Raw genomic sequence first — 12,336 nt, forward strand, 5'->3', positions numbered from 1 at the left:
GCAGCAGATGAGGCAAAAAGCCTGGACCCAGGAATGGGAGGAAAGGTTTGGGAAGCGGGGTGCAAGGTGGTAGGGCAGGGGGTCACTGGAAACGGCTGGAGCAGAGGCTGTGGTGACACTAGTGACTGAGGGCTGACACAAGAATGGGGCAGCCTGGCGGGGCAGGAGGCATCGGCTGGGCAGGACAAGCCCTCCCCAGACTGCGTTCACTGTCAGCCGACTGAACTGCCTTTTGATTTCCTGGCTCTGATTGCATTACTTTAGGAGTTGTTATTTTTACATAAAAATGTAATCATGAGAGAAGAGAGGGATCTTTAAAAAGAAAAGGATTTATTTTAGTATTAATGCTTTTCAGAGTATTTCCTTGGGGATAAATTTATCAGCCAGCACCGATCATGGAAACCAGCCTTGCCAGATATGTGTGCACTGGGCATTGACATCAGTGTAGCAATTGGACTGAGTATCCCACCTGTGAGACTTCCAGCATGTGGGTGCTGAGCTGACAGAGACTGTCATGATTGCCAGATGCATGATATTAACCACCTGTGTGACTCAAACAAATATTGCAGAAAAAAAATCAAGACTGTAGTCTTCTGCCATTTATATCTATTTTGATACTATTTTTATTTATTTATTTATTTTGATACTATTTTTAATCCTATTTTTTGCCATCTCACAGTCTCAGGCTACTCCTCTAGGCCACTCCTCTCCTTGCTAGTAGTCATGACTTTGCCACAGTCTGGAGGGCCTGGGTCAGCAGCCGACATACCTGTATTGCGTGTTTGCTCCCTGGACCAAGTGAGAACGTGGCCCCCGGCTGCTGTGTCCACAAATATAGGCTGGGAGGCTGAAGGGACAATGAGTAAGGGTGATGTCCTCTGGGGTTGTGATGTCAGCAGTCAAGGAAATATTTGGGGGCCCAGAAAGCAAAAGCAAGTGGAGAATAGGCAAGTGGAGAATAGGCATCGCTGGCAGATTGGGGGCACATGTGAAAGGAGTTTCAGAACAGCCCCGAGGGAATTTATTGTTTTGGTTAAGAATGAAGAGTTGGGCTTACTTGGGAAAAAAATCCAAACTCGACCACTCACCAGTTATCTAATCTTGAGCAACTTAATTAACCTCTCTGTTCTTTAATTGCTTCATATTTTTTTAAAGTTATAGTGAACCTTATCTCTTAGGGTCATTGCGTGTGTTAAAAGAGATAACATGTGTAAAGCATTTAGACACAGTCCCAGCACATAGCAAGTGCTCAGCATATTGTAACACAAGTATTAGTTAATGAAGGTACAGGCATACCTCCTTTCATTGCACATCACTTTACTGTGTTCCACAGAGGTTGCAATTTTCACAGACTGAAGGCAAGATCCTCCACCAAACAAAAAGATTATGACTCTCTTTATTGCCATACTCACTTTATTACAGTGGGCTAGAACCAAACCCACAATATCTCCCACGAATGCCTGTAAACTTTTCAGGACCCAAAGGAGGACATACCAGCACATGTAGCAAGTTCCCCACTGCATGTCACCATTCTGAAGGTCATGAGCATTCTGATACAAGAGCAACCTGAAAACAAAACCCTCCCTAGGATTTGTCTGGGAACCTTTGCAAAAGGAGCAGCTTCCAGTCATACCAGTTGGTACAGGGAAAGCTCTTGCAGGAGCTTCGAAGGTCTTCAGTCCAGTTTCTTCATCTGCAGAATGAGGAACTGGCCCCTGAGGTGCAGTGACTCAACCAAGGTCACATAGAAATTTCAAGGCAGAGGCAGGAATAGAACTGAGATCCTGTGACTTCCAAACTAGTGCCATGACACTGCACAGAGGTTTCTCTCCCCTGGGGTCTGTTCTGCCTTAGACTTCAAAGCTGGCCTGGCCACCCACAGTGAAGCAGAGTCCTAGGGAAGGACCAACGCTGGTGCTTCTCAAACTTCAATATGCAAATGAATTACCTGGGGATCTTATTAAAAATACAGGGCCTGGGAATCTGAATTTTCATAAGCTCCTGGTGAGGCCACCTCTGCTCTGGGAATCACACTTAGAAGAACGAGGCTCTTGACAAGCACTGTCTAGTACAGCGGTCCTCAACCTGTGGGTCGTGACCCCTTTGGGGGTCGAACGACCCTTTCACAGGGGTCACCTAAGACCATTGGAAAACACATATATAATTACATATTGTTTTTGTGATTAATCACTATGCTTTAATTATGTTCAATTTGTAACAATGAAATTGGGGGTCACCACAACATGAGGAACTGTATTAAAGGGTCGCAGCATTAGGAAGGTTGAGAACCACTGGTCTAGTAGGAATATCATATGTTCTAAGCCGAATCTGTGATGTTAGATTTTCTAGTGTGTGTGTGTGTGTTATGTGCCATTGAGTCAGCTCCGACCCTGTGAATGAGCGATGTCCACAGTGTCTTGCCCTCCACAGCCTCCTCAGCTCCTGGGGACTCATGCCTCTGGCTTCTTTTATGGAGTCAATCCATCTTATATTTGGTCTTCCTGTTTTCCTGCTGCCTTCTGTTTTTCTAGTAGCAACATTAAAAAGAAACAGATGACATTCATTTTAATATATTTCCTTTCACCCATTATACCCAAAATATTCTCATTTCAACATAGAATTGCTATAAAAATGAATGAGATAGTTACGTTCTTTTTTTCATACAAAAATCTTGAAAATTCAGTGTGTGTTTTACACTTAGAGTACATCTCAGTTCGGACTTGCCACATCAAGGACCAAGTTGCCTCATGTGGCTACAGGCTACGAGGCAGTCCTAAGTGATCATTCAATGGATCCCAGCTCCACCCCCCACCCTGCCCACCAGTTGAATAAGACCATCTTTTGGAGTCTTCCTCTGACTTTTCCCATCTTTCCAGGCCTACTCTTACACCCTTGTCATGGGAGAGGTCTGCTCCAGTCCTAACTATGAGGAGGGACAGCAGCCCTCACTCCCACTCAACCCAGCACCCTGTGAATACAGTAGCCTAGCTAGAGACAAGGCTGAGAAGGCCCAAACCCACCTTCTTCCTCCATTTCTCACTAACACTGGGTTTATCTAGTTCTAAAGACTTCCATCTATCTGACTGGCACTCTGGTGTCAGAATAGACAGTGAAATACTTGAAAGCGTGTGCACTCTGCTCTCAATTAAAGTGGGGCTGAGAATACTTTCCACACGGCTCAGATCCTGCCACTGTCTGGCCTGGTGGTTTGAAGGGTTCTGTGTGGGGCCGGCCATGACAGTGAGAGACACAGGCTGTGATTCCATGGCGGAGCGCCAGCATGACATCTGTGGGCCCTCTGTGACTTTGGGTGCGGCTCTTCTCCTGCCAAAGAGACATCAATGGGATCATCTGACAGCTCCGGCCGTGCTCACAGACTCACTGGGAGAAATCCCACAGGAGTTCAAGGTCTCCCTGTTAGAGTTTTGAGTCTTGTCTGAACCGGAACGAACGCTACCACTTCTTCCCCGATCTGTGACTTGCAGGTGACTCACCAGGCACTTCTGTTCACAGGTACCCCCTAGAAACCAATGTTTGAGAAATTGGGTCATTTGGCTCCTCAACCAAATGTTTGCTTTAGCTTGCTTTTGTCTGAGAAAGCTCATGGCTTGGTGCTACCTAATGCTAAACATATGAATATCTGGAACCATCTAAATACTCTGTGCTCTACAGACAAAACATCATCATTAGGGATGTTCTGATTAATGGTGTTTTCTGATAAAGCAAAAACTCTTTCTTGTTTTGGTCCTTCTTGTTGCAAATCCTTCTAAGTTTTACTGGATTTTCTCCTCCCTTTGTAAGTAGAATAGAATGAGCAAAATCAAATTTTACTTAATGCTTCAATATCATTATTGGTCCTTGTAGGCATTTTTGCGTATTGACCATAGGTAATCGTATTTCATTCAATCAATCAACAAATATCTATTGAGTACTGTCACGTGCCAGATGTTGTTCTAGGCTCTAGGAATGCATCAGGGAAAAAAATCCCTGCTTTGATGGCGCTTGTATTGAAATGTGTGCATGTGTGTTGAGATGAGGGGAGCAGTGGGGGGAGACAATAAATAAGCAAATTAGATAATAATTATACCAGGCGATAAGTGTTCTTTGTGCTGTTGCACACCTGATGGGCTCCAAGCTGAGGTCACAGAGCAGCCAAGGTTCCCAGGCAGTAGGCTGCCTCCACACCTAATCCCAGAACAGATTTTGCTACTTGTCCAGATTCCTTGCTACATGAGGACCTGACCAAAGCCTGCTCTCCAAGCTCAGTAGCTCCCTGGCTACCTATGGCTGGGACTTGCCATTGCAGCAGGTCATTGGGTATCTCCTGCCCCCATATTTTCAGATTCACTGTCTCTCACTTATCTGCCACCGCTGTCTCTGCCTGGCCCCTCGGTTTCCTCTGTGTTTGAAGCGATGACTGCGCGTGACTCTCACCCTCCACAGGGTCCCCTCCTGATGGGAGGGGAGGGGATGCTGTGTTTTCAGTGAGATAGCAGACGGGTTGTTTGTACCGTAAACTTTCCCCAGTGTCATGAGGTTGGAGCAGTGATAGCTGGAGGAAATATAAACAGCAATTTTCCATGCAGTTTTTATGACTGTCAGCCAGAAGTGCCATGCCGACACAAACACAGTATTCATTTACTCAGTGTTTGATGCTGAAATGTGCCATAAAAACACATGGCCCTTCAAAGAGCTGGTTCACAGCAGCCTGCTTGAAGAGGCCACCAAAGTCATCTTTTCAGGAAAGTAAAACAAAAATGTATTTACAAAACACTGCTCTTGGGTGAAGTTGAAAACATTTTTCCTATTTATGATCTGGTTCTTTCCACCTGACAAGTAGTGATTGATCTCCCCCGCCCTCACCCCTGCCCTTTCTCCCATTTTAGGTGGGGCCCTAGTTCACAGGGCTTTCTGGTTAAATAACAAGTGCTCTGTGCCCAGCCCCAGCCAGCAAAACCCAAACGCCAGCAACCGGGGGCTCATTTGAAGCCAGCATTTTTCTAGGAGGACGGACCAGGGGAAAAGACACTGAGTTGAGGACCCACCAGGACAGGCTATGGTCTTCATTAGACCAAGGCAGGGGAATGTTGGGAGATTGGACTATAAAATAACATTAGGGTGAGCCATATGAAATTACCATTTTTTAATAAAAAATATTCATTATTGACAATATCATCTGGTTCCATCTAGAAATAAACAGCTACCATATATTGATTACTGCCTGTGTGCCAGGCATTGAACTAAGCACTCTTCATGAATCAATGAATCATGTCATTGAATCTTCATAATAACCCAACAGAGTGGTGTCTTAGGTTGGGTTCTCGAGGAGTAGAATTTAAGGATTCGTGATTTATTAAAGACAGGAAATGGGACAAACCAGTCTGGGAGGGGGAAGCAGGAGGACAGGGACAATGAGGACATGTGATTTGAGGCAAAATCATTCTGTGGGGAGTTCTGAAGGTTCAGTTACACCTCAGAGTTTGTCCCATCTGAAGACAAGTGAGCTGGGCTTTCATACCCACAGCCCATCATTGGCCACAGGCTCCCTCTGTGGGGATGGACAGTAAAGGCTTAGATACTTGCAAGTCTCTGTACGTGGGTGAAGGGGCTCCAGTAGCCCAAAGGCAGGCCTCTGGGCAAGGTCACGGGTGCTGGCCATTAGAAGCTGGGGGAGGAGAAGGCCATGGAAATGGTAAGAGGGAGTTGAGGGCAGGCAGAGCATCTCCAAAGTCCACTGAAGGTAGAGGGTAGTTTTATTGCTATTTTCCACATGAAGAAGCTGAGATTCAGAGGGTAAGAGTAACTCAGCTCTGGTCACAGAGGTAGGGCCAGAACTCAATCCTCCTGAATGGGCCACTAAGCCATCCTCTCGATGTCACTTCCAATATCCTTGGTCTCTGGGGTCAACCTGGGGGTGCCTGGCTCCCCCTTTCCTTTGAATGGGATAGTAGAGATTACTTGGCTCATGCAGACAGATTTGGGGGCACACTCAGTGACCATTAGCCATAGCTTGTCTAAGTCCATGTAGCAGAGAGCTGGACTCTTTGTCATGTTAGGTCTTCCTTGTACTTCTCTAGGTTGAAAAGGGGGCCCTTTCTTCCCCCAGCTTGGTGTGATCTGCTCACATGTTCCTCCATGGTCTCTGGAGCCTGTCCTCCCATTCAAGAGTCCCCTGCTGCTCCCCTTGGCCATGGCCAACAGCAAAGCACTATCTGTGCCACTCCCTGAGGCGGCTATTGCTGCTTTGATCAGGAGCTCACTCCAGCCCTGGCTTGGTGGCTCAGTTGGTTGGAGCATTGCCCCATACACCCCCAACTGGCAGGTTCAGTTCCTGGTCAGCGTACATACCTAGGTGGTGGGTTCAATCCCTCATCAGGGCCTGTACGGGAGGCAATCTCACCTGTCTCTCTCTCTCTCTCTCTCTCTCTCTCTCTCTCTCTTCTCTTCTCTTCTCTTCTCTTTCTCTCTCTTCCCCCTTCCCCTCTCTCTCTCTCTTTCTTTCTTTCTCCCTTCTTCTCTCTAAAATCAATAAGAAGATATCCTTGGGTGTGGATTAAAAAACAAATAAGAGCTCACTCCAGCCGAGTCAGGCCAAGGGACACATTGGCACCGGAGCACTTGATGAGGGAATCACCTCCAGCTGCTGCCTCCTCACTCACTCCCCCAGGCAGGTCAGTCACTTGCCCTTAGTGGGAAGCCCAAGGTGGCCTCCCTGAGGGGGCTGAGTCAGAGCTCAGGACACACCACAGAGGTAGGAGGCTGGGATGGAAATTCACGACCCAGTTCTGCCACTCACTACCTGAAGTGGTTATTTACCTTCTTTGTACCTCGGTGCTGTAGTCTATAAAAAGGAAATGACAATGCTCTACCCTGCGAAGATGAAATGAGATGTTACCTGTAAGTGCCTAGCACAGAACGGGCATCTGAGAAATGGTTGGTCCCAGCCCTTTGTTCTAGGCTTTGCTGGCATGACTTTCTGTCACATTACCTGGCTTAACTTTGGGTTGCTGTGTACATTTTAATTCAGCCGAGCTGCCTCGATTCGGTACAGGTGCAAGCTAGAAATGTGTCCTTTATTGTCACATGTTTTTTAAAGGTTTTGTCCTTTCTGAGTTACCACATAAATTCTGTCAAAGAACACTGCTGGTCTTCTCCTGCCTTCCCCCCCCCCCCCCCCCCAATGGATTTTGGCTAATACAAAGGCAGCACCTGGTCCTCTGCATTGAATTCCATTATGCTTCATATGCTAATAGCTCCTCAGATGAGTCCCTCTCTGGCAGCACACCACCAGAGAAAAAGCAAAATGCTACATGACCCAGAGATGCTGGGTCACGCCCTGCTCCAACCTTATCCCCCATCCATAGAAATGCTGTCCTAGTTTTCAGCAGCCTAATTGAACATCAATCACAGAAGAGAAAAGCCTGGCTTGCCACCCACACCATTGTGCTAAGAATAACTTCTGTTCCAGCAGTGGAGCTGGTCAGAAGCAGGGCCGTGTTTCCATCTGGAATTAGGTGTGAGGGCTCAGAAAGTGCATTTGTCCATTTCAAGTCTGAAACTGGCACAGGCCCTGAAACTTGGAAGCCTGACCAAAAACAAACAAACAAGCAAGAAACCTCAGGTCAACAGCCAAACACTGACTTACTGGAAAACCTGTCTCATGTTGAAAGTCTGCTTCCCTTTTGTGAGTGGTGTGGACTCATTTACTCTGTTCTTCCTAGCTTGCCCAGGGGTCAGTTTCAATATGGACGTTATCTACTCAGACAGGCCCCGTCCACTCAGCATCGCACAGTGGAGTCCTCAACCTGCAGGACCTATCAGTGACCAGCATCATGGTTTGCTGGTTTGGAGCTTACATTGGGTTTGGGAGTGATTAAATGTCTGGCTTTGGGGAAAGGATTGTTTACCTTTTAATCTTCCAAATCAAAGAATCATATATTCATTCAAAATCTATTTCCAGCATGGCGGCTTGTGCCAGTCACTGTGCCACCTGAGCCCTGAGGCCTTGAAGCACGCATAGTAAGGTGCCTCCTCACTCTCTTGGGATCACAGAGACACCAGGAACCCGTTAACCCTGGCTGCACAGTAGAATAATCGAGGAGCATTTTTAAAAAATACATTTTTATTTATTTCAGAGAGGAAAAAGAAAGGGAGAGAGATAGAAACATCAATGATGAGAGACAACCATCGATCAGCTGCCTCCTGCATGTGCCCCACTGGAGATTGAGCCCGAAACCCAGGCATGTGCCCCGACCTGGAAGCAAACCATGACCTCCTGGTTCATAGGTCAATGTTCAACCACTGAGCAACACTGGCTGGGCCAGGAGCTTTTTAAAAAGTATTCTTTACATGTATTTTCTTCTTTAACCCTCACAATAATCCTATATAATAGATACCACTAATGTACTCATTTTGAAGATGGGGAAACTGAGGCACAGGTTGGTTGACTCACTTGGTTATCCAGCATTGCAGGAAAAGAATAGCACCACAGGCGGTCTGCCTGCAGAGAGCTGCGCTGACCTTTGAACTGTCCTGCCTCTTCGAGTGTGGACGTGTGGGATGGGTGGTGTGTCTGGAAATGACTAGAGAATGTGACAAACAAACAAACAAAAAAACTAGGGAGAGGAAGCTGGAGAGGTGGGAAAGGGCAGGGCAGGGAGGCCCCTGGGAGCCTGAACGAGAAGACTGGATCTTATTCAGTAGATGATTGGAATAGCTCTCACCTAGACCAACTAGAGTACAAAGGTATTAGCTGGGGGCTCCGGATACATGTCTACACAACAGAAAGTAGGTCAGCGTCTTTGGGAGAGAGCGCTGAGGTGCAGAGGTTCTGTGATGGCAATCAGCTCTGACAGCAGCTCCGCGCTGAGTGGGGAGGAATGTGAGAAGGGCCTTCTACTCCTTTTCCCCACTGAACTCTTGCTTCGACATCTTATCAGGACTTGTGGGGTCAGCCCCAGAGCAGCTGGCTCGGTGCCTCCCTTCTCTGGAAGCTGCATTGCCTACCCAGCGCCTGTGCCCACTGCTCATCAAGCCACCAGAACCTTCCCAGGCTGCTGCCCAGTGCTGGCTCATCACAGGGCGCAGGCTGGGCTGTGACAGGGCGGCCATGGAGGGGCTGGAAACACATTATCCATTAGCTAAGCCAGGGGAGAGGCTACCTCTCCGAAGCAGTGGGCTGGAACAGTTACACACAGGAGCCTGGGTTCCAATCCCAGCTCTACCACTTACTACAGGGTATTGAGTGAGTCCCTTGACCTGTAGGAAGATCTGTTTTCTCATCTATAAAATAGGGTGAGCATTCCTACTTGGTAGGTTTGTCTTAAGAATTGGAGATGTTATTCATAAGACACCTAGGAAGTGTGCCTCAGGCTCTTGGTAAATGGCAGCTGTTATTATGCCTCATGATCTGCCGTTACTGTGTCCTAAGATCCTATGGGTCTAGAGAGCCCCGGCTGACAGCCACTGAACAACCTCCAGATGAGAAAGAGGCCAAGGGGACTGGTGGCTTTCCCAAGGTCGTCTGGGAACTGAACAGCAGAACCAGGAGTAGGAGGCACCTGTGAGAGCCCCGTGGCTCCCAGCGTGGAGCAGGGGTGAGAAGTTCAACTCCAGCTTGGCCTGACGACTCCCAGTCTCTGTTCTGATTCCCTCTCTCCACGATGGCACACATACAACCTTTCTGGAAGGGTTGTGTGGACGAATAAGCTGTCATTCCAAAGTGCTGAAAAGTACTCCGCAGGTGCCAAATCATGACTCTCCATGGATTTCAACACCTCGGCTGGCATGCCTTCCCGCCAGATGCAAGCTGCATGAGGAGTGTGTGTGTGTGTGTGTGTGTGTGTCATGGAAGGGAAGAGGAAAGAAAGGAGCACATAGAAGATTCAAATTTCCCAGAGACTATTTCCATACCTGAACTCTAATGCACTGTGGCTTAGCCCCCTGCCCTAGACGCAGACAGAAACGCTGTCTTCCTGCCCAGGTCTCTGCATCCTGCTGTCAGCCAGCTGCTGTAGGAAGGTGTGGGCCACACTGTGGCCCACAGGGAATCAGTGCCATGTTGCTGAGGGGCAGTGATTTGCCAAACCTTCAGAACACAAGCGGCAGGATCCGGGGCTCAGGCCAGGTGACTGATGTAAAATAGGGTGTCATGGAAAAAGCGTGGAATTTGGGAGCAGACAATTTAGGATTTAAATCCTGGTTCTACTGATTTCTGGTTGTGTGACTTTGGGGAAATTACTACTCTACCTATCTGTGCCTCAGTTTCTTCACCTGTGAAAGGGAGAAAATATTGCTTCCTAGCATTATTTGGAGACATTAAATGAAATGAAGATTCTGGCACATAACTGCTTCAATCCCACCCCCAACCCTATCACCATCCCAGGGGCTTTCTGCACCTGCATGGTAACTGGTACCTGGGCCACAAAGTGTGGACTTTAATTGTGGATTTGGAAAAGTCAGGAAGATTCCAGTATGAATTTGTTTTAGTTTCTGAAAACAAAGCCTCTCTCAGGAAGAGGTATCTCCCTTGCAGATGACGGCCTCAGGCACTGCAGGCGGTTTGGGATAAGGCTGTGGTGGTGGTGGTGGGGAGATACCTGCATTTGACACTCCAGGGCATCATCCAGCATCCTGGGGAAGCGACCTGTATCTATGCATGTCTGTGGGACTCTTTCCACTTCAATGAACCTTGACATTGTCTCTGACCCCCCATGGGTAAGAGGGAGGAGAATGTGGGGGGACTCAGCTCTTGCTCACTGCCTAAACCTCCCACCCCCAGCACCCTGACTCCATCCTTGCTTGGTTACCCTCTTTGCCATCCAGATTTCACCCCAACATCATCACAAACATCACTTCTCTGGAAGCTTTGGCTGCCCAACAGTCTAAAGGGGATCTAGGTTCTTTATCTGCTATCATAACGGGTACCTCAGTTAGTAGTTAGTTAAAGGTTCGCTTGATGTGATTATGTAATTATTGTCCATTCCCCTGATTACATTGTAAGCTCCATGAGAAAAGGACTTTGTTTTGCAAACATTATATCACCAGTGATTAGCACATTGTCTGGCATTCGGTAGCACTAACATATTATTTAAATGAATGAGTATAACACCTATAAGGTTCTAGGCTCACACCAGTGAGTGTAGGCCCTCAGTTTCCATTATCTGAAATCCTCGCAACAACCCTGTGAAATAGTTATCGTCATTTCCATTTTACTGATGAATAAACTGAGGGTCAGAGAAGTGAAGTGGCCCTCACTTCCTCAGTCAATCAGAGGTGAATTCAGGAGTTTCACCCTGAGCTGCCTGACTCCAGCCCCAGTCTTCTCTCTCCTTCACTCTACTTTGTCAGAAAGGAACCTAGACACAAGGAATAGTGACAAAGGGCTCTGCCAACTTGTTCCTTTTTGGGAAAAACAGAAAAAAATGGGGTTGTGGAGACCAGACAGAATTGAATGTTAGGAATAAAGGATCAAAGGCAAGGAAGGAGCTAAAATGGCCATGAGAGTATTTTAGAAAGCTGTCTTTGATAACTCAGCAGGAAGTCAGCCTTGCAGGCCAGACGCCTTTGAAGACTGGATTCCCCATCTCCAAACCCAACCCTTCATGGTCCCCCCTTGGGAAAGATAAAACCCTAACAAGCAACCGATTCCAAATGGGAGTTCATTCCACATCCCAAAGTTCGAAAAGGTGGTCTTTGTGGAATCAAAGAAGCCAGGATGACGATGCTTGACAGTCTTTGGTGCAGCCTTAGGGAGACTGGCTTTGTCAGATTCACACTGACACATGCTCAGACTGCCCTGCGGAGAAAACCCCGATACATTTATCAGCGAATGTCTAACATTCTTGTACAATGTGGAGCTTCAAGAAACTTGCCAGGCAATTAAAAAAAATTAATGGTGTCTTGCTCCACTGTTTGTAAAACAATATCTCTCTAAGCCAAAAAAGAAAAGAAAATCTCTGTATATTTTGTTCTTTTCAAGCTCTGAGGTTTTATTTGCCCTGGGTTTGGAGAACGGGCGGAAATCAACACAGCTGTTTATGCTTAGTGGCTTCGAATGATCTCAGGGCACAAAAGATCCTCATGGGTGTCTCTGCTTTGTTGACAGTTTTTAGACCAGCTCTGAGCTCAGCCAAGGGGTAGTGTGAACTAGAATTGCCTTTCACACATACCCGGCTGGGTTCATTTCAGGCATACTGGGGCCCTCTCTCGTCTATCTCCTCTCTTTCTGCAGGAGGGGGACTCTGTCTTCAGGCCAGCGTCACTGGCTGTAGAGACAGCTTCAGAGATCAGTCAGAAGAGAATTGATTTCCTATTCCCGCTGCTCAGGGGTGGTCT

This window comes from Myotis daubentonii, chromosome 9, assembly GCF_963259705.1.
Source record: "Myotis daubentonii chromosome 9, mMyoDau2.1, whole genome shotgun sequence".
Taxonomy (NCBI): Eukaryota; Metazoa; Chordata; class Mammalia; order Chiroptera; family Vespertilionidae; genus Myotis; species Myotis daubentonii.